Source organism: Cebus imitator, unplaced genomic scaffold (assembly GCF_001604975.1).
Source record: "Cebus imitator isolate Cc_AM_T3 unplaced genomic scaffold, Cebus_imitator-1.0 Scaffold487, whole genome shotgun sequence".
Classification (NCBI taxonomy): Eukaryota; Metazoa; Chordata; class Mammalia; order Primates; family Cebidae; genus Cebus; species Cebus imitator.
In genome coordinates, this window is record NW_016107802.1 from 672,433 (window position 1) to 691,685 (window position 19,253).

A 19,253-nucleotide genomic window follows, 5' to 3' on the forward strand; every position below is an offset into this window, starting at 1 on the left:
TTTTGTATTTTTAGTAGAGATGGGGTTTCATCATGTTGGCCAGACTGGTCTCGAACTCCTGACCTTAGGTGATCCACCTGCCTTGACCTCCCATAGTGCTGGGAGTACAGGCGTAAGCCATCAAGGCTGGCCGGGGTTAGTATTCTTATAAGACAGGCCAGAGAGGGCTCCCTTGCCCTTTGTACCATGTGAGGACGCAGTGAGAAGGCACCTTCAGTGAACCAGTAAGCAAGCCCGCAACAGACACCAAATGTGCCAACATATTCCTCTCGGAGTTCCCAGCCTCCAGACCTGTGGGAAATAAGATTCTGTGTTTTGTTGTTTTTGTTTTTTGTGACGGAGTTTCACTCTTGTTGCCCAGGGTGGCATGCAATGGTGCGATTTTGGCCCACTGCAACCTCTGCCTCCTGGGTTCAAGTGATTCTCCTGTCTCAGCCTCCCAAGTAGCTGGGATTACAGGCAGGTGCCACCATGCCTGCCTAATTTTGTATTTTCAGTAGAGACGAGTTTTCTCCATGTTGGTCAGGCTGGTCTCGAACTCCCAATCTCAGGTGATCCGCCCACTTCAGGCTCCCAAAGTGCTGGGATTACAGGGGTGAGCCACCGTGCCAGGCCGATTCTTGGTTTACACCCAGTTTATGGTATTTTGTTATAGCAGCCTTAATGGACTAAGACAAACCCTTAACAGGAGAGCTACCATGTTAGCAAACTTCTAAGTATAGCAAACTCCCATGCCGCATTAAGCACCGGCTCCGAGCTGTGCAGCCGGTCTCTAGCACGTACTCACCTCACATAGCTGAAAACACATACCCTTTGATTGACATCTCCCTTTTCTCCCCACCCTCCAGCCCTGGTGACCTCCATTCAATTCTCTGCTTCTATGGGTTTGCTGTTTTTATTTTATTATTTTAAAAATATATATTTATTTAAAATTTTTCTTTCTTTATTTTTGAGACAGTTTCACTCTCGTCACCCAGGCTGGAGTGAATGGTGCAATCTTGGCTCACTGCCTCCTGAGTAGCTGGGATTATAGGTGTAATTAGCTCAGCTAATTTTTGTATTTTTAGTAGAGGCAGGGTTTCTCCATTTGGCCAGCCTGGTCTCAAACTCCTGACCTTCGGTGATCCGCCTGCCTCAGCCTCCCAAAGTGCTGGCATTACAGGCGTGAGTCACTGTGTCATGCCAGGTTTGCTGTTGTTAGATGCCACATATGAGTGAGTCTTACAGTGTTTGTCTGTCCGTACCTGGCTCGCCTCACCTAATATCAGGTCCTGCAGCTTCATCCATGTTGGCACAAGTGACAAGATTTCAGGAAGAGCTTTTAGAGTGGGATCGGCTACGGCGCCTGTCTAGGGAGAGACATTCAGGCTGGGTCGAGAGGGGCAAACAGGAGTCAACCTCATGACAAGTCGAGAAAAGAAATTTCCAGGAAGACACTGAGGTGGAAGGAAATCGGGTTGGTCTGTTTTCTTTGAGGAACTGAAAGGAGGCCTGGGCTGTGAGAAAGGCTGAGAGGCGTCTCTAGCGAGGGACTGGGCTGTCCCCGCGCTGCCTCGGCGGTTTCTATCCTGAGAAGTAGGAGGCAGGGAGGGGCACAAGCTTGTCTGTTTCGGGCTTTCCCAGGCTGCTCTGCGAGAGCAGGAACTGAATACAAAGGTGGAAGTAGGCCAGGTGTGGTGGCTCACGCCTATAATTCCAGCACTTTTGGAGGCCAAGGTGGGGGGATCATTTGAGGTTAGGAGTTTGAGACCAGCCTGGCCAAAACTGTGATCCCACCTCTACAAAAAAAAATACAAAAATTAGCCAGGCATGGTGGTGGGCGCCTGTAGTTCAGCTACCTGGGAGGCTGAGGCAGGAGAATGTCTTGAACCTGGGAGGCAGAGGTTGCAGTGAACTGAGATTTCGCCACTGCACTCCAGCCTGGCAACAGAGTGAGACTCCATCTCAAGAAAAAAAAAAAAAAAGGAAGTAGCAAGGCCAGTGATGAGGCCATTCTCAGTAATTCAGGGAAGGGAAACATGGCAGAGCCCATGTCTGGAAGGTGCTCCACATTTCTAGTCCCACCTGTTCTTCCAGAACCTTATCACTCCCATCAAGAGGTAGAGTCTACTTCCCTCCCCTTGAACCTGGGTGAGACTTTTTGTCCGCCTTGACAAATGGATGTGGTAAAGCGATGCTGTGTGACTGACTTTTTTTTTTTTTTTTGAGATGTTTTACTTGTTGTCCAGGCTGGAGTGCAATGCTCCCAAAGTGCTGGGATTACAGGTGTGAGCCACTGCACCTGGACAGGGAAACAATAAACCACACTGTGGTTCCACTAAAAGTCGAACCCAGGAGGACCTTCCGCATGTAAAGCAGATGTGATAACCACTATACTATGGAACTATATGCTGTATAACTTTCAAAGCTAGACTGTGAGGCTAAGAGGCTGGGCATGGTGGCTCACGCCTGTAATCCTAGCACTTTGGGAGGCCAAGTTGGGCGTATCACGAGGTCAGGAGTTTGAGACCAGCCTGGGCAATATAGCGAAACCCATCTCTACTAAAAATACAAAAAAAATGAGCTGGGCGTGGTGGCACCCACCTGTAGTTCCAGCTACTCGGGAGGCTCAGGCAAGAGAACTGCTTGAACCAGGGAGGCAGAGGTAGCAGTAAGCTGAGATTGTGCCATTGCACTCCAGCCTGGGCAACAGAGTGAGACCCTGTCTCAAAAAAAAAAAAAAAAAAAGAACTAGGCAATGATTGCCTGGCACTCCATCCCTCTCTCTCTCTCAGCTCACACCAGCCCATATGCAGAGACCCAGGGAGAAGCCCATGTGAGGAGGAACTGAGGTCGCCAGCCAGCATCATCTGGTAGACATGAGTGATTTCAGTCTTCAAATCTTCCAGCTGCAATCTCCAGTCCCTGGGAGCAGGGACGAGCCATCCGTGCTGGACCCTGTCTGAATTCTTATACACAGCCTCCATGAGCATAACAAAGGACTGCTTTACAAGGCCACATTTGGGGGTGATTTGCTGTGCAGCCACAATACCTGCAAAAAGGGGACACTGGCTGGAGCTTGCCTGGTGACAATTGTGGGCTTGGAGAATGTGGAACTATTTGAGATGCTGAATTAACAAGATGTAGTCATGAATGGGACAGAAAATGTCTTAAAGAAACAGACCAGCCACAGTGGCTCACACCTGTAATCCCAATACTTTGGAGGCTGAGGCGGGTGGAACGCTTGAGGCCAGTTTGAGACAAGCCTGTCCAAATGGTGAGACCCTGTCTCTACTAAAAATACAAAAATTAGCTGGGTGTGGTGGCAGGCATAAGGCACCTGTAATCCCAGCTACTCAGGAGGCTGAGACATGAGAATGGCTTGAACCCAGGAGGCAGAGGTCACAGTGAGCTGAGGTTGTGCCACTGCACTCCAGCCTGGGCAACAGAAGGAGACTCTGTCTCAAAAAAAATAAATAAATAAATAATAAAGATACAGAGGAAGGCCCAGATAGAATACATTTTTGAAAATATTTCTTTATGTTTACTTATTTTTTTTTTTGAGACGGAGTATCACTCTTGTTACCCAGGCTGGAGTGCAATGGTGCGATCTCGGCTCACTGCAACCTCCGCCTCCTGGGTTCAGGCAATTCTCCTGCCTCAACCTCCTCAGTAGCTGGGATTACAGGCACGCGCCACCATGCCCAGCTAATTTTTTGTATTTTTAGTAGAGACGGGGTTTCACCATGTTGACCAGGATGGTCTCGATCTCTTGACCTCGTGATCCACCCGCCTCCCAAAGTGCTGGGATTACAGGCGTGAGCCACCGCGCCCGGCCTACTTATTTTTTTTTAATTTTTATTTTTTGAGACCGAGTCTCGCACTGTCACCAGGCTGGAGTGCAGTGGCGTGATCTCAGCTCACTGCAACTGCCACCTCCCTAGTTCAAGCAATTCCCCTGCCTGAGCCTCCAAAATAGCTGGGATTACAGGCGTGTGCCACCATGCCCGGCTAATTTTTTTTGCATTTTTAGTAGAGACGGGGTTTCACCATGTTGGTCAGGCTATTCTCGAACTTTTGACCTCGTGATCCGACTGCCTCCCAAAGTGCTGGGATTACAGGCATGAGCCACCGCATCCAGCCTTCTTTATGTTTTTAATGATGCATGCATTTAATCTTGAGAGCTTCAGTCTTTCGGTTTAATAATTTGATTTTTGTTAAAATGCAGATAGTTGGCTGGGCATGATGGGTTATGCCTGTAATCCCAGTACTTTGGAGGCTGAAGTGGGCAGATCACTTGAGCCCAGGAGTTCGAGACCAGCCTGGGCAACATGGTGAAACCCTGTCTCTACTCAAAAAAATACATACACACAAAAGAATTAGCTGGGTGTGGTGATGTATGCCTATGGTCCCAGTTACTTGGGAGGCTCAGGTAGGAGTATCACTTGAGCCCAGGATTCAGAGCATTGAGCTGAGATCACACCCCTGCACTCCAGCGTGACAGTGAAATTCTGTCTCCAAAAAAAAAAATACAGAGAACTCAGGGATTGGTAAAAAATTTGAAATTTTTTGATTAGCACCTTAGCATGAATGAAGACTGAAATCTAGTTTTCTTTTTGATAAAGACAATAGAGACACCCAAGGGCTAAGGACATACGTCCCCAGGGAGGGCAGGAGAAAGAGAGCACTAGGAACAAGGGCTATAAATGTTCTCACTGCCTTCTTCAGTTCAGTCCTTCCTCTTGGTCTTGGGCTGCTGCTAACTTGATGATTTTCATTCACCTTTGATGACTCTCCCATTAAGCCAAAGAGGCTCACCTGGTGCCTCTGTTACTAATGCTAACAATGGCTCATGCGCGTTGGGTGCCTGTGCTGGACCAAGCGTCAGGCACACTGTAAGTTACACGGATGTGCTTTGGTCAAGGTATAGGCCGAGGCAGAGATCCAGGCCTGCATGACTCAGCGAGTTTGGCACATAGGCACCTCCACTTGTTATATAACTTGTCTGTGTAGATTCACATTTGGCTCTGAGCCACTATTGTTTGTAAAAGGTATAACTGCCCTGCTGACACTGTACAGGTGCCCTTGGGGCTCGGCTCAACATGGCTTGATGTGGTGGGTGCGCTGGTGCCCGGAGGAAGAGAGACAGCCTAAGCCGTCCATCTTGTAGACAGACAGGTGGGAGCCTGGACACAGCATGGCTTGCTTGTGCCAGAGACAGTTAAGCTGTTGTCTCTGAAGGTAAGGGAGAGCCGGCTGTGCAGCTGCAGACGTGGAGGTCGCAGAAGCCACAGAGCCGAAGCAGACAGCCAGATAAAAGTGGACAGTGTGAGAGAGCTAATGTGAGTAAGCTGCTAATAAAAAGCTGTTGATGAGAGCTGCTACTGAATAAAACCATATTCACCTGCCTACGGCCTTTACCCACCAGTGTTTCTGTTCATCTACCCACTCCCCTCGGACTTCAGCATGGGCTGGACCTGGACCCCAGGATCTGACACACACCAACTCAAGTTATCTTCACAGTAAACCTGGGAAGGAGGTGCCATTTTGCCCATTGTTTACCAGGACCCTGAGAGGCAGGGAGTGTGACCTGCATGAGGTCACTTGGAGCATCGCTGCGGGGGACTAACACCCTACATGGCTATGGGACCTTGTTCTCTGCTCCGAATGCCATCTTCACAGATTGCTCTCACGTCCCTTACAACTCCATGTCTACAAATAAGTTTTGCTTTCTGGTCTCTAAGACTTTAAAATCTAAGGTTAAGGAGTATGTATGTGTTAGGGGGAGGGTGAGGAGAGCGGCAAAGACTTACACAGGTATTTGTCCCCAGTCTCAATCAAGGCACCTCTGATAAGGGCATATGGCAAACCCCTGAACTGTTCCCAAATTTCTATTTTCTTCTAGCAGTCATGTGTGGGATCTCTGATCAATAGGATATGAACAGAAATGATCTATGTGCCTTCTGAAAAAAAAAAGGGGCATGCATGGCCTCCCCTTCACTTTTTTTTTTTTTTTTTGACAGAGTCTCACTCTGTCTCCCAGGCTGAAATGTAGGGGCGCGATCTTAGCTCACTGCAACCTCTGCCTCCCGGGTTCAGGGGATTCTCCTTCCTCAACCTTCCAAGTAGCTGGGAGTACAGGTGTGTGCCACCACACCTGGCTAATTTTTGTATTTTTAGTAGAGACAGGGTTTCACCATGTTGGCCAGGCTGGACTTGAACTCCTAGCCTCAAGTGATCCACCTGCCTCGGCCTCCCAGAGTGCTGGCAATACAGCCATGAGCCAGCTATACCTGGTCCTCCCCTTCATTCTTCTTCCCCTCCACAGGTTGGGGAGCAATCTTGGACCACATGGAAGACGGCAACTACTCAGGACAGCAGAACAAGCAGGAGAAGAAGCCTGGGTGACTGACACCTGGGGCCAGCTGAGCTCATCTGCAGTTGGCTATGCCCAGACTCTTATGTGGGAAAGAAAATAAACTTTGGTTTAGTCCATTATTTTTTGGTCTTTATTTTGAGACAGTCACCTAGGCCGGAGTGCAGTGGTGCAATCATAGCTCACTGCAGCTGTGAACTCCTGGGCTAAGCCATCCTCCAGCCTCGGCCTCCCCAAGTGCTGAGATTACAGGCATAAGCCGCCTGACCTCCATCTAATATTAAATCACAAAATGGAATTACCTAAGTCTGCATCAGCTGAAGAGAGGAGAGGCTGTGGTAGACCCGGAGCTGTGTGTTCAAGGCAGGACGAGCCACAAGCTGGGTTTTGTTCCATCTTTTGCGCTCGTTTCCCTTTCAGCGAGTTGTGGATTTTCAGCAACATTGGGAAAAATAAAGACGATGCATATTGTAGGCTGGCACAGGTGGAAGCTCTAGAACTCCGAGAGTTCTTTAAAGTTCCCACATACTGTAACCTAAACAGAAACACCCTATCATATCCAAAGAATCTGTGCCATCCCACTCCCAGCATTTAGTGAGTGCCTGTGTATGCCTGTATCTGCTCAAAAGAGCTTTTCTTTTTAAAGGAGCTCTAATAGGAGATTATTTCTGCTGTGCTGTAGTCTGTTTTTTTTCACTTATAAATGTATGACCCAAATTTTGTCATCATTTGAAATTATGTGTCGAGCTAATTAATTATAAAAAGGACTCTTACAAATCAACAAGACAATGCAATGATCAAAAGATAAAGCAAGAACTGGTTTCATTAATGGCCCATCAGTGGCCTCTGTGTCCAGGCTGTGAGTTCTGCCCTCCTACAATAATTCTGGACACGGCCATGCCTTGCTTTGGCCAATGGGATGGGAGCATCTACACAAACAGAGCTGAGATTGGAAACACATTCAAGTTTCTTTCCTCTCTTGAATCCCTGCCACTGTTATGAAAATTAGCCTGGCCTAGCCTGACGGAGAAACCGTGGGGAGCAGAGCCAGCTTGGTCCAGCCAAGGCCATCCTATACCAGCTTAGCAAGCCACTGGCTGACTGGACGCAGGAGTGAGCCCGGCTATAATGGCCAATAAACAGATCTCAAAATCTTCATTCTCCTTTTTTTTTTTTTTTTTGAGACGGAGTCTCACGCTGTTACCCTGGCTGTAGTGCAGTGGTGTGATCTCGGCTCACTGCAATCTCCGACTCCTGGGTTCAAGCAATTCTCCTGCCTCAGCCTCCCTAGTAGCTGGGACTACAGGTGTGCACCACCACGCCCAGCTATTCAATCTGATTCTTAAGAAATGCAAGGTCAGGTGTGGTGGCTTAAAGAGGCCAAGGTGAAAGGATTGCTTAAGGCCTGCGTTTGGGACCAGCCTGGCCAACACAGTGAGACCCCTACAAAAGTGAGATCTCTACAAGACTTTTAAAAATTAGCTGGGAGAGGTGGTGCATAACTGTGGTCCTAGCTGCTCAGGAGGCTGAGATGGGAGGACTGCTTGAGCCCAGGAGGTCAAGGATGCCATGAGCTATGGTCAGAACACTGCACTCCAGTCTGGGCAACAGAGCAGGACTTCTTTTTTTTTTTTTCTCTAAAAAAAAAGAAAAAAAAGAAATGCAAAATTAAAATCATGAGGTGTTATATAAAGTGTGATACCATGGCTGGGCATGGTGGCTCATGCCTGTAATCCCAGCACTTTGGGAGGCCGAGGTAGATGGATCACCTGAGTTCAGTTTGAGACTAGCCTGGCCAACATGGTGAAATCCCATCTCTACGAAAAATACAAAAAAATTAGACAGGCATGGTGGTGGGTGTCTGTAATCCCAGCTACTTGGGAGGTTGAGGCAGGAGAATCGCTTCAACCTGGGTGGTGGAGGTTGCAGTGAGCCGAGATCGTGCCACTGCACTCCAGTGTGGGTGACAGAACAAGACTCCATCTCAAAAAAAAAAAAGTGTGACACCACGCAGCTTTGGTAGTGGGTGTGCCTGGGAAGGAATCTTGGCAAAAGCGAGTGATATAGATGTCTGTGGTGTTCAGGACCCATCCCAGCCTCCTGTGCATGTAAGCCCCACACTGCAGACACAGGGAAGTTACCAGCTACATGCCCGAGGCTCCTGTAGGTCCAGATTTTGAGATGTGAGTTGGATTCTGCTAATGGCTTGAGTTTTGGAAGGTAGAGGCGAAAGCTGTCATTTCTGCTTTCACTGGCAAAGGCTGCAAGTGATTTTCTGTGGAGTGTTCTCATCATTTTGGCCTCTAACTGCGGCAGAGGAAGACAAGCTTCTGCAGTTGGAAGCAGAGCCAACAGCTTCCTAGACTGGCAAAGATTTTCCTGATTGAAAAGGCAGTTCTTTTTGAGGCCCAGGTCTGAAGAACAACACTTGATATTGTCCCTTGTTCCTGAAAGTTCAACGAGATCTATTCTCAAGCCTTCCTGACAATTCTGCGCACCATTAGGACCCCGTAACAAATCTTCTATGTTAGCTGGATGGAATGAATGCTACTCTCAGCTAACTGAACTGTGACTGATACAGTTAGCAACCTAAAAAAATGCACAGATCCTTTCATCTGCTTCTAGGAATTTACCTTCTGGTCATTCACAGAAGGACACAAAGATGTATCCATGGCACAGCTGTTTATAATAACTTAAAACACCCCAGAATGTCCTAAAACGTCCAGAAGTAGGAAGCAGCTTAGCCAAATTGTGGCACATCTGAAAGATGGACTATCAGAAAGAATGCACCATTACGCAAAGTTAAAAAGAATGAAGTAGATCTTTAAGAACTAATAAGAAAATAGAAATGACAAAACAAAAAGAATGAACAATGCACTATGTTAAAAGTTGCGAGAGTATGGATTACATGATCCTACTTGGAATAAATGATCTTATTTGTACTGTCTGATTTTTCACCAGGAGCAAATATTTTAGAATATAAACTCACTAAAAATGGAATAAAGTACATGACATCATATATAACCTTATTCAAATCCATGGATAATTCCTTGAAGGTGTACCACATGTAGGAGCTGTGCACAGCCTTCTGGGGTTTGTGAGTAGGACCCATGCTGGTTACAGTGGCTCACTCCTGTAATTCCAGCACTTTGGGAAGCTGAGGCAGGTGGATCACCTGAGGTCAGGAGTTCGAGACCAGCCTGGCCAACACAGCGAAATTCTGTCTCTACTAAAGATACAAAAATTAGCCGAGAATAGTGGTGGGAGCCTGTAATTCCAGCTACTCGGAAGGCTGAGGCAGGGACCCATGAGAGCCCATGGAGCCAGGGATGTGGCAGGATCACTGGCTGTATAGGGGCAGCTGAGGGTCCCTGCCTGAGGTTTTCTCCACCACGGGCAGCTGCTCTGGGATAGTAGGTAGAAAGTTAGAATTCACTAAGATGGACAAGCTTGTCCAACCCATGGCCCACGTGGCTTTGAATGTGGCCCAACACAAATTTGTAAACATTCTTACAACAGTGAGGTGTTTTTTTAAAGCTCGTCAGCTATCCTTAGTGTTAGTGTATTTTATGTGTGGCTCAAGGCAATTATTCTTCTTCCAATGTGGCCCAGGGAAGCCAAAAGATTGGATGCCCTGCTTTTGGAGGTGAGGGATGTGTTTACTGCTTTGACTGTGGTGATAGTTTCCTGGGTGCACAAATATGTCTGAATTCATCAATTCAGATCAAGTGTTTCCCCCTGAATCACCTGACCTGGGGGAAAGAGTTTGCAGTGAGCCGAGATCACACCGCTGCACTCCAGCCTGGGAGACAGAGCAACTCTGTCTCAAAAAAAAAAAAAGTAACTCACCTCCAGGGACACAAGACTCAGTGGCCTTGACTACCACATACATAAATAGTTCTCTAACTTAAGGTGAACCATGTGATGACTGCTACAACGTGCAAAGCAGGAACAGGGGAGGAGAAATTAATTCTTGTGAATCTGAAAGATGTTTGACTGCTCTGCTGGGCATGAAGAGATTATGCCAAGAGCTAATTTTTTTTTTTTTTTTGGAAAGGAGTTTCGCTCTTGTTACCCAGGCTGGAGTGCAATGGCGTGATCTCGGCTCACCGCAACCTCCGCCTCCTGGGTTCAGGCAATTCTCCTGCCTCAGCCTCCTGAGTAGCTGGGATTACAGGCACGCGCCACCATGCCCAGCTGATTTTTTGTATTTTTAGTAGAGACGGGGTTTCACCATGTTGATCAGGATGGTCTTGATCTCTTGACCTCGTGATCCACCCGCCTCGGCCTCCCAAAGTGCTGGGATTACAGGCTTGAGCCACCGCGCCCGGCCCCAAGAGCTAATTTTTTATTAAATGCTTTCTATTCCTGGGTTCTTTGAGAATTGCTGACATTTATTATTTGCTACACACCAGACACAGTGCTAAGTGGCTTAGATGCAATGTCTTTTTTTTTTTTTGGTTATCAGATAACCCTGTCTTAAAATATTTTCCTTTGCACTTTTTAAGTAGCTGGGGATTCCATTGCTCCACTGTTGGTATCATCTGCGATACCATCAACATTACAGCTCACAGACTGGGCAGTTCCCAGGAATTCTTTAATGGTTCCAGAGAGTTCTCTGGCTAAAAAGACTGGTGCTGCATCTGTTGGCAATGTTGATAATCTCATCAAAAGTGGTGTTTCCACTGTGTTTTTTTGTTTCTTTCTGTCTACTGGTGATTTCTGAGGGTTGTGATGATCAGGGCAGAGGTGGAAGGCACCACCTCACTCCGGGCCTGTCTGTTGTGGCTGGTCAGTTTCACTGTCATCCTCAGACCCTTCCAATCAATGATTGGTGATGCCATCAACAACCATTTTTGGAGACAGACCCAGGGGGCTGACCTTGGGAGCGAGCGCAGATGTGGCACTGACTTTGTCACTGGTGTACCTCAGATATACAACTTTGATCTTGCTGGGGTCAAATGTAGGGCGCGCTGGGGTCAGTTGAACTCAGCTTCAGGATGACTAAAGAAAGTTGCACTTGGCCTTCTCTGAGCCGAAAAGTGAAAGATGCCATGTCTTACTCAGGCTCCCAGCAACTCTGTGAAGAAAGTTATTATCATCTCAGTTTACAGATGAAGCTGAAGCTCAGAGAGGGCAAGCAGCTAGTGCAAGGTCCCACAGCTGGACTCAGGGCTGCTGGCCACAAGGCCTGGCTCTATATATTGTGCAGTCAGAGAAGGAGATTCCCATGTAGTTGGAAGAGAGGAGGGAAGGAGAGGCTGGTGCTAGATAGTAAAAAGCTGTGTGTTTTGGGCATTTCCCCTGTACCAGACATAGTGCTAAATGACCCTTTTGCTCTGTTTGCCTGGAAAAGTCTCCATCCTAGTGAATTCTAACTTTCCACCTACTATCCCAGAGCAGCTGACTGTGTTGGAGAAAACTTCAGGCAGAGACCCTCAGCTGCCCTTATACAGCCGGTGATCCCTCCACGTCCCTGACTCCATGGGTTCTCAACACTTGGCCTCCCCAAAGCAGCGTCCACACCAGCATTACTTGGGAACTGGGAGACATGCAAATCCCCCAGGAGAGGGAAAGGGGAGCTGCCCTCAATTCAGATCAAGTTTCCCCTGTGCCAGAAGAATCAGTCCTCTAGATGGGTGGGCAGCATGCCACCTGCAATGACTGTTACTGTGCTGTGCATTCACAAAGTTAGAGGGCAGACCTCATATTAAAAGTTCACATTCGTACCACAAAAAGCCAAAAAAAGCAAAGGGGCAGGAAGAAACTTTTGGATAAGCTTGTCCAACCCGTGGCCCAGGTGGCTTGAATGTGGCCCAACACAAATTTGTAAACATTCTTATAACAGTGAGATTTTAAGGATAGCTCGTCAGCTATCCTTACTGTTAGTGTATTTTACGTGTGGCTCAAGACAGTTATTCTTCTTCCAATGTGGCCCAGGGGAGCCAAAAGATTGGATGCCCTGCTTTTGGAGGCGAGGGATGTGTTTACTGCTTTGACTGTGGTGATAGTTTCCTGGATGCACAAATATGTCTGAATTCAGCAAACTGTATACATCAAGAATTTGAAGATTTGTATAACAATTATACCTCAATAAAACTGTTACAGAAAGGAAAAGAACAAAAGTGCAAATTCCTACACTCTACCCTGGACCTATAGGCCCAGCCCCCTGGGGCTACGCAGCCACCTGTGTTCAGACGGTGGTAGCCTGAGAAGCACTGCCCAGGTCTCTGCTCCCCTAACTCCTCAGACCTCCCAGACTGTGTCCTCACTATCGGCTGATCACCTGCTTTCCTATTTCACTGGGAAGATGAAGCACCTAGGAGACACTTGGTGTCTCCCAGCACCAAGTGCGCCAGCTCCTGCTCTGTGCCCTTCTGCTTGGCTTTCCTCTTGAGGCTGGGGAGGAACCGGCAGAGTAAACACAAACATTTCGCCTCGTGCACAAGAATCTACTCAATGTGGTCTGCAGAGCAGGGACTCTATGGCTGCTCCTGGAAGCAAGCTGGGGTTGCCAGGGGAGGGGGGAAATCTGCATCTTAAAAATTTTCTAATTTCAACTTTTATTTTAAATACAGGGGATACATGTGCAGGTTTGTTACGTGGCTGTATTGCATGATACTGAGGTCTGCAGTAAGGATCACCTCACTCAGGCAGTGAGAATGGTATCCAGTAGGTAGTTTTTTGACCGGCCCAGCACCCTTCCACCCCTTCCTGCGGGAATCTGCATTTTTTTCAGGATCCCTAGGTTTGAAGGAATCTACATTTTAACAAGACTCTAGGTGCTTCATATGGACATTAGGTTCATTCTTCCTCCTCACTTCCCGTCTGTTGGAGCATTCTCTCAGCAGTCAGTCTATAAACTGTAATCTGCTCCATTAAAAAAAAAAAAAAAATCAATCCATATCCCTCTCCATTGCTTCATTTTCCAGCTCCAGGCCCTGCTTTCCAATTCTCTCTCAAACCTGCTCTGATCCTTGTCCAGCTCCTCACCGACCCCTTCGCAGAGGCCCCCAGTGTACCCACACAATGAGGTCAGCATTGGCTCTGGGCCTCTCCCTGTGACTCTGCCCAGGCACCAGCCAGTCCTCATTTGCTCCCTACTGCTTTTTTTTTTCTTTTTTTTCTCCCCAAAACGGTCTTGCTCTGTCACCCAGGCTGGAATACAGTGGTGTAATCACAGCTCACTGCATCCTTGACCTCCTGGGCTCAAGCAATTCTCCCACTTCAGCTTCCTACGTAGCTGGGACTACAGGCACACCATGTGCAGCTAAATTTTTGTGTTTTTTGTAACAACAGGGTCTTACCATGTTGTCCAGGCTGGTCTCGAACTCCTGACCTCAAGCGATCTGACCATCTTGGCCTCCCAAAATGCTGGGATTATAGGTGTGAGCCACCTCGCAGGGCCACTGCTATTTTTAAAATGTTGTTTCAAATGCCCCCAGGGTGTCACTCCCCTTGAGGATGTGCTGGGCCTTCCAGAGTAGGAAGAAGGAAAAAGAGACTGGTTCACCCATGCTGAAGCCAGGAAAGGCACCTGTTGGTAGAAATGCCTACAGGCCCCTCCTGTTGCTGTGCTCAGGCCAGAAGCTGCACAGGGCATGGGCCGATAAACACATCCACTCTCTGTGTTTTCCCAGGAGTGAGCAGGCCTGTCCTCAGTATCAAGGCAATCACATTCTCAGCATGGTGGTAGGAGGCAGGTTCTGGGAATGCTTCAGGATGGGCTAATCACACAGGCCAATCAAGTTCCTGCCATCACCACAATCAGCAGAGGCCAGCCCTCACTCCCATCTTGTTTCTTTCTCAATCGAAATCACATCACCCTTTCCAACTGAATTGAGTGCAATTTTTAAAAGTGTAAAAACAGCCAAATATAAGTCCACCTTATTATTCATTCTTGTACAAAATGCAATAAACATGCCCCACCCTCCGAGATACTGGCAGTGGACTTTTTCTTCCTCCTCACCCTGCTTCTTTTCTTTGTCTGAGAAGGAAATGCTCCTTCTGCATCTGGAGCTGAGCTTTCCAACGGCTTCTAAGCCTACTTCCTAGACCTTCTGCAGGGCCTTGTCCCACAGAACCCTCACTTCCTCACTGCTGGCTTCCTCCCTCTCCAGGCTTCTTTCCCAGTCTACAAACATGCCACACGCTCAACCCCCCATTTACCCTCTCAGAGAAAACTATTGTCCTGTCAAACCCTTTCTTTTCTTTCCTTCACCACACAACGCAGTCAAAGGTGCAGAGTTGCTCAGGCCTCTGCGCAGCCTGTGTCTCCCACCCACTGGTGCAGGTCAACCTTCGCAGATCAGCTTGAATAGCTGTTTCCGTCCCTAACCGGCCACCCTTGCCTCCAGTTGAATTTGATAGAGCTCTACTGATTATTCCATCTACATCTTAAAAATTAAATGGAAACCAACGAAAGAGGCAATACAGAAGATTCAGTATGGACAGTAATACAATGGAGCATCAGACAGTCATGAAACACGACATTCACAAAGTTCTAAAGAGCATTAGGATTTGCTTGTAATATAAAGTTAGGGGGCCAAGGATGGGCGCGGTGGCTCATGCCTGTAATCTCAGCACTTTGAGAGGCTGAGGCAGGTGGATCACGAGGTCAGGAGTTGGAGACCAACTTGACCAACATGGTGGAACCTTGTCTCTACTAAAAATACAACAATTAGCTGGGCATGGTGGCTTGCACCTGTAATCCCAGCTACTCAGGAGGCTGAGGCAGGAGAGTTGCTGGAATTCAGGAGGCAGAGGCTGCAGTGAGCTGAGATCGCGCCACTGCACTCCAGCCTGGGTGACAGAGCAAGACTCCATCTCAAAAAAAAAAAAAAAAAAAAAAAGTTAGGGGTCAAGCAAGATGGCTTACACCTGTAATCCCAGCACTTTGGGAGGCCGAGGCAGAGTTTGAGACCAGCCTGGGCAACATGGTAAAACCCCAGTCCCTAGTAAAAATACAAAAATTAACCAGGTGTGGTGGAGGGCGCCTGTAGTCCCAGTTACTTGGGAGGCTGAGGCACTAGGTAGCTACCTCCTGGGTTCAAACTCCTGACCTCAAGTGATCTGTCCGCCTCAGCCTCCGAAAGTGCTGGGATTATAGGCATGAATCCCCATGCTCGGCCCTATATGCATTTTGAAAGACTACGGGGGAAATAAGAGTGGTTCCATCTGGGTGGTGGATCTATAGATTATTTTTGTTTTCTCCTTTACTATTCTCTGTATTTCACAGTAAGCCTTAAAAACAAGTCTGGGAGACTAAAAGGGACATTTTTCTGGTCTGCCACCTGCTGGTGGATTCTAGCAATGTCCCGGGTTTATATTAAATTCAGTGCTTGCTCCTCCCTCTTCTTACTGCCTGAGCTCCCTCCCTATAGTTCCCTCCAGCTTCTTTAGTCCGAGTTTTGCCATCTCGTTTCCATTTTGTGATCCTTTCCGTCTTGTCTTGTATTTTCTCACATAATTTTTTTTGGTAATATACGTTAGATCCTCACTATTTTCAAGTGATTACAATTTTTACCTCTTTGCATCTCTTTTCTTCTGCTTAGATTGCGCTTAATAACACACACTCACCATGGCAGCGGGTATGCTTTTAGGACCAGCTGACAGCCCTGGCAGAAGTGGGTCTTAGTTGAGGCAATCAGAAATCCTAGTGAAAGTGTAGTGCCTGCTCTGGGAGGCAGGTTAAGCCACCATTGGCAATCAATGCCCTTGGTCAAATTAGTGACAGCCCCCTGGCAGCCATGTTGAGGTGGAGCTGAGCCTTCGCACTCCTGGGAAAACACAGGGAGTAGATGTGTTTATCAGCCCATGCCCTGTGCAGCTTCTGGCCGGAGCACAGCAACAGGAGGGGCCTGTAAGCAATTCTACCAACAGAGCTCTCACACTCTCACATCTCTCATTTAAGAGATGGCCGCCACTGTGGTCTAGGAGGAAAGTGTGAGAGCTTTCTGCAGGAGCTGCAGTAGGGATGGTGTGGAACAGGCAGATGAGAGAGCTGCCCAGCAGCTGTCCTCTGCAGGGACTCCTGAAGAGGGAGGACTCATGACTGACTCCCAGCTTTCCCACACGGGTGGGGTGAACTGTGGTGTCATCAACCAAGGCAGGAAAGCAGGCCTGTATGTCAGTGGGTCGTGGGGAAGGCTAGGTGTTGAATAAACTGACAGCCTCAGGAAACCCATGCAGAAATGTAAGCAGGCGGTGGAAAGTAAGGGCTAGAGAGAGATCTGAGTGTTACCGACATTAGGGTGTAGCTGAAACCCAAGGCAGGGATGGGAATGCTTTGGGAGAAAACTCAAAATGAGGGAGATGCTGGAGACAGAAGCAGGGACACACGAGCATGGTGGGCTGGCCTGACAAAGGAGTGCAGAGGAAGAGAAGGAAAAGGCAGAAAGAAAAACCCAGGAGTGTGTTATTGCATGTGGCAAGAGTTCAGAAGCAGGTAGTGAACTGAAAGGATCAGTAACCTAAGGGCTAAAGGTGTATCACTTGATATGGCAATTAGGATGTCACTGGTACACAAAAGGAAGAGTCTGCACAGAGCAGCAATAACAAAGCCAGACTGCAGGGGGGTGGGAGGTGCCTGTGAGCTGAGGGCAAAAAGTAGAGACTCTTTGTGAAAGTGTGTATGGGAAAAGATGCTTGAGAGCAAATAATAATGAGAAGGGGCTGCATGGTGCAAGAGTCAGAGGACAAAATGAGACAATCTAGGTAAGGGCTTAGCACTCTAGCCTGCATATAGTAAATTGCAAGTGCTTTTATCGCCCATTAACTATATAATAATTTTAAATTTAAAAGACAAAAATCAGTCCAAGGAGCCGGCATACCAGTGGGGGAGAAAAACAATGAACAAAACAAATAACTAAATTATATGGTACATTTGTTAACAGCAAATGCTAAGAAGAAAAAATAAACTGGGAAAAGAAGTTATCAAATCTTTGAAGAAAAGGATATAATTTTTGACTGGGAGGCCTGGGCAGGCCTCACTGAGAAGGCGATTTGTAGGTAAAGACCCGAAGGAGGTGAGGAAAGTAACTATAACTAATAGAAAAATATCAATTATCATTGGCACAGCATTCCTCATATACTATTGTTATGGAAATATCTGGTTATTATTCTATTATTGCTACTGTCTTTGTCTCAATTAATGTTCTTTATTTATTTTTTATTTTTTTGAGACGGAGTCTTGCTCTGTCACCCAGGCTGGAGTGCAATGGTGCAATCTTGGCTCACTGCAACCTCTACCTTCCAGGTTCAAGTAATTCTCCTGCCTCAGCCTTCTAAAGTAGTTGGGATTACAGGTGCCTGCCATCACACTGGGCTAATTTTTGTATTTTTTTTTTGAGATTGAGTCTCACTCTGTCGCCCAGGCTGGAGTACGGTGGCAAGATCTCTGATCACTGCAACCTCTGCCTCCCGATTAACGCGATTCTCCTACTTCAGCCTCCCAAGTAGCTGGGATTACAGGCGCACACCACCACGACCAGCTAATGGAGTTTCACCATATTGTTCAGGCTGGTCTCAAACCCCTGACCACAGGTGATCCACCTGTCTTGGCCTCCCAAAGTGCTGAGGTTACAGGCATGAGCTACCGTGCCCAGACCACAATTAATGTTCTTATAATCACTGCCATCTCTGGGTGTTTAGTGGTTTCAGCAGTGGCATCCGGTGACCATGGTTTCTATTACAAAGGTGTGTGGAATCTAGGAAAACAGAACGACTTGCTGTGTTGTCATCATCAGCTGGTTTGTAAGGTCAGAAGCAAAGCCAAATGGAAGCTTATCATGCATGCAGCTACTGGAAACACAAAGCTGCTCATGTGTATGCTGAGAGGAAAGAGGGCAGTCCTAGACTGATCTTTCAGTCCCACCTGCACGCCTGAAATATCTGCCCAACAGGACCATCTTCAGACCCAGACGGCATCAATGCAGGCATCTCTGAAGCAACAGAAAAGTGGCAACTGCATCTCAAATCAGTGCAGATGGAGAGAGTGTGTAATTTAGAGGTCACAAGACAGGAGTGTTTCTACCAGAACAGTGATTTGGTGGTTAGAAACAGGAATCTGCGGATGCCATCTGGGAATAATTAAGAGGAACAGGAAATTCTTGCTCTGTGCCAAGCTAAGCCTAACACTGAGAATAAGGTGGGTGTGTAATAAGCATTTGCTGGATCACACTGAACAAGAGGATTCAATGTTGCTTGCAATTGATGCATATTATTAAAAAGACTGATCTCGACTAATAATTATTCTTTGCAATTCAGAGAAAAGGATCAAAAAAGGAAAAGAAAGAAAAGGAAAAAAAGGAGAAAAAGAATCTAAATGCCTGAGGACTCATCCTATCTTTAATTCATTTTAAGAGGCTACAATATTTTTTAAAGCTAAATGTCGAGTGTTTCATTCCTTAACAGTCAGAGGGTTCCCTGGGTAGATGGGACAGGATGGAAAACAGGTTTTAAAGGCAAAAAACTCCAATCTTCAACTCAGGTTAACAGAAATTTTGTAAATATCCTAGTTACATTTTCTTTTTTTTTTTTTTTTTTTTTTTTAAATTATTTTTTTTTTTTTTTTTTTTTTTTTTTTGTGAGACAGAGTCTCACTCTTGTCACCCACGCTGGAGTGCAGTGACATGATCTCAGCTCACTGCAACCTCCACCTTCTGGGTTTAGGCAATTATCAGGCCTCAGCCTCCCTGGTAGCTGGGACTACAGGCATGCACCACCACACTCAGCTAATCTTTGTATTTTTGGCAGAGATAAGGTTTTATCATGTTGGCGAGGCTGGTCTTGAACTCCTGGCCTCAACTGATCTGTCTGCCTCAGCCTCCTAAAGTGCTGGGATTACAGGCACGAGCCACCATGCCCAGTCCTTAGTTACATTTTCTTTTTTTTTTTT

At 47.1% G+C, this 19,253-nt stretch overlaps 1 protein-coding gene and 1 long non-coding RNA gene across 5 annotated transcripts in view; one reads left to right on the top strand and one right to left on the bottom strand.

Moving 5' to 3' along the window:
• The window catches only part of LOC108292347, a 9,436-nt gene extending 2,975 nt beyond the window's left edge, over positions 1 to 6,461 (top strand). The window contains exon 2 of the long non-coding RNA XR_001820254.2: positions 6,308 to 6,461. This is a non-coding gene — a long non-coding RNA (uncharacterized LOC108292347). The remainder of the gene's footprint in view (positions 1 to 6,307) is intronic.
• Positions 6,462 to 10,779: 4,318 nt separating this feature from the next.
• The window catches only part of ANKRD16 (ankyrin repeat domain 16), a 20,855-nt gene continuing 12,381 nt past the window's right edge, over positions 10,780 to 19,253 (bottom strand). Inside the window, exons 8-9 of one of the 4 annotated variants that reach the window (XR_001820250.2) lie at positions 12,958 to 13,099; positions 10,780 to 11,435 (exon numbers count right to left, since the gene is read on the bottom strand). The gene's annotated coding sequence lies outside the window, so the exon portion shown is untranslated. Of the gene's footprint in view, positions 11,436 to 12,217; positions 13,100 to 19,253 lie in introns of those variants that run through there. The other 3 variants (XR_001820249.2, XM_017513182.2, XM_017513180.2) reach the window with 3 other exon arrangements.